Raw genomic sequence first — 3,358 nt, forward strand, 5'->3', positions numbered from 1 at the left:
GCGCATTGGGTACTCCGCCCATTGACTCCCATTCATTTGACACTTTGTCGTTTTTCCAGACCTTTTTTCACGCATTGGGTACTCCGCCCATTCACTCCCATTCATTTGACACTTTGTCGTTTTTTCAGCACTTTTTTCGCGCATTGGGTACTCCGCCCCATTCACTCCCATTCATTTCACACTTAGAAAAATCATCCGAGCGGCTCTCCACGCATTTTATAGCCGCTTTGGGGCTCCAGCCGCCTCGGCCTTCATTTCTGACTAGGCTCGTGTGGACTTTGTCGTTTTTTCAGCACTTTTTTCGCGCATTGGGTACTCCGCCCCATTCACTCCCATTCATTTCACACTTAGAAAAATCATCCGAGCGGCTCTCCACGCGTTTTATAGCCGCTTTGGGGCTCCAGCCGCCTCGGACTGCATTTCTGACTAGGCTCGTGTGGACTTTGTCGTTTTTTCAGCACTTTTTTCGCGCATTGGGTACTCCGCCCCATTCACTCCCATTCATTTCACACTTTGAAAAATCATCCGAGCGGCTCTCCACGCGTTTTATAGCCGCTTTGGGGCTCCAGCCGCCTCGGACTGCATTTCTGACTAGGCTCGTGTGGACTTTGTCGTTTTTTCAGCACTTTTTTTACACATTGGGTACTCTGCCCCATTCACTCCCATTCATTTGACACTTTGAAAAATCATCCGAGCGGCTCTCCACGCGTTTTATAGCCGCTTTGGGGCTCCAGCCGCCTCGGACTGCATTTCTGACTAGGCTCGTGTGGACTTTGTCGTTTTTTCAGCACTTTTTTTACACATTGGGTACTCTGCCCCATTCACTCCCATTCATTTGACACTTTGAAAAATCATCCGAGCGGCTCTCCACGCGTTTTATAGCCGCTTTCAGACTCCTGCCGCCTCGCCTGCACTTCCGCCTCGGTCCGTTAGGATTTAGGCCTTTTTTCAGCACTTTTTCTCCGTTCCTCCGGGGCGACAGCGGCTCTCCACGCATTTTATAGCCGTTTTCAGACTCCTGCCGCCTCGCCTGCACTTCCGCCTCGGTCCGTTAGGATTTAGGCCTTTTTTCAGCACTTTTTCTCCGTTCCTCCGGGGCGACAGCGGCTCTCCACGCATTTTATAGCCGTTTTCAGACTCCTGCCGCCTCGCCTGCACTTCCGCCTCGGTCCGTTAGGATTTAGGCCTTTTTTCAGCACTTTTTCTCCGTTCCTCCGGGGCGACAGCGGCTCTCCACGCATTTTATAGCCGTTTTCAGACTCCTGCCGCCTCGCCTGCACTTCCGCCTCGGTCCGTTAGGATTTAGGCCTTTTTTCAGCACTTTTTCTCCGTTCCTCCGGGGCGACAGCGGCTCTCCACGCATTTTATAGCCGTTTTCAGACTCCTGCCGCCTCGCCTGCACTTCCGCCTCGGTCCGTTAGGATTTAGGCCTTTTTTCAGCACTTTTTCTCCGTTTCTCCGGGGCGACAGCGGCTCTCCACGCATTTTATAGCCGTTTTCAGACTCCTGCCGCCTCGCCTGCACTTCCGCCTAGGTCCGTTAGGATTTAGGCCTTTTTTCAGCACTTTTTCTCCGTTTCTCCGGGGCGACAGCGGCTCTCCACGCTTTTTATAGCGGTTTTCAGACTCCTGCCGCCTCGCCTGCACTTCCGCCTAGGTCCGTTAGGATTTAGGCCTTTTTTCAGCACTTTTTCTCCGTTCCTCCGGGGCGACAGCGGCTCTCCACGCTTTTTATAGCCGCTTTGGGGCTTTAGCCGCCTCGGCCTGCATTTCTGACTAGGCTCGTGTGGACTTTTTCAGCACTTTTTTTGTGCATTGGGTACTCTCGCCCATTGACTCCCATTCATTTGACACTTTGTCATATTTTCAGCACTTTTTTGGCGCATTGGGTACTCTCGCCCATTGACTCCCATTCATTTGACACTTTGTCATATTTTCAGCACTTTTTTGGCGCATTGGGTACTCTCGCCCATTGACTTCAATGCATTTACTGCAACTCCTGCCTGTGTCCGCCAGAGGGCGTCTGGCTTAACAGCGGCTCTCCACGCTATTTCTATCCGCTTTGAGGCTCCAGGCAGCTCGGCCTGGGTTTCTGAATTTCTCCCTTGACACTTTGTTACTTTTTCACCTTTTTTCTCATTTCATCCAGGGACACAGCGGCTCTCCACAGACTTTCCCGCGGCCCCTGGGCTCCAGGACCCTAGGCATGGGTTTCTGCCTAGCTCCCTTGACACTTTGCCATTTTTTCACCTTTTTTCTCATTTCATCCAGGGACACAGCGGCTCTCCACAGACTTTCCCGCGGCCCCTGGGCTCCAGGACCCTAGGCATGGGTTTCTGCCTAGCTCCCTTGACACTTTGCCATTTTTTCACCTTTTTTCTCATTTCATCCAGGGACACAGCGGCTCTCCACAGACTTTGCAGCCGCCCCTGGGCTCCAGGCAGCTCGGCCTGAGTTTCTGAATTTCTCCCTTGACACTTTGCCATTTTTTCACCCTTTTTCTCATTTCATCCAGGGACACAGCGGCTCTCCACAGACTTTACAGCCGCCCCTGGGCTCCAGGACCCTAGGCATGGGTTTCTGAATTTCTCCCTTGACACTTTGCCATTTTTTCACCTTTTTCCTCATTTCATCCAGGGACACAGCGGCTCTCCACAGACTTTCCCGCGGCCCCTGGGCTCCAGGACCCTAGGCATGGGTTTCTGCCTAGCTCCCTTGACACTTTGCCATTTTTTCACCTTTTTTCTCATTTCATCCAGGGCAACAGCGGCTCTCACAGACTTTAGAACCGCCCCTGGGCTCCAGGACCCTAGGCATGGGTTTCTGCCTAGCTCCCTTGACACTTTGCCATTTTTTCACCTTTTTTCTCATTTCATCCAGGGCAACAGCGGCTCTCCACAGACTTTCCCGCGGCCCCTGGGCTCCAGGACCCTAGGCATGGGTTTCTGCCTAGCTCCCTTGACACTTTGCCATTTTTTCACCTTTTTTCTCATTTCATCCAGGGCAACAGCGGCTCTCACAGGCTTTAGAACCGCCCCTGGGCTCCAGGACCCTAGGCATGGGTTTCTGCCTAGCTCCCTTGACACTTTGCCATTTTTCCACCCTTTTTCTCATTTCATCCAGGGACACAGCGGCTCTCCACAGACTTTACAGCCGCCCCTGGGCTCCAGGACCCTAGGCACGGGTTTCTGAATTTTTCCCTTGACACTTTGCCATTTTTTCACCCTTTTTCTCATTTCATCCAGGGACACAGCGGCTCTCCACAGACTTTCCCGCGGCCCCTGGGCTCCAGGACCCTAGGCATGGGTTTCTGCCTAGCTCCCTTGACACTTTGCCATTTTTTCACCTTTTTTCTCATT

Source organism: Dunckerocampus dactyliophorus, unplaced genomic scaffold (genome assembly GCF_027744805.1).
Source record: "Dunckerocampus dactyliophorus isolate RoL2022-P2 unplaced genomic scaffold, RoL_Ddac_1.1 HiC_scaffold_27, whole genome shotgun sequence".
NCBI classification, from domain to species: Eukaryota; Metazoa; Chordata; class Actinopteri; order Syngnathiformes; family Syngnathidae; genus Dunckerocampus; species Dunckerocampus dactyliophorus.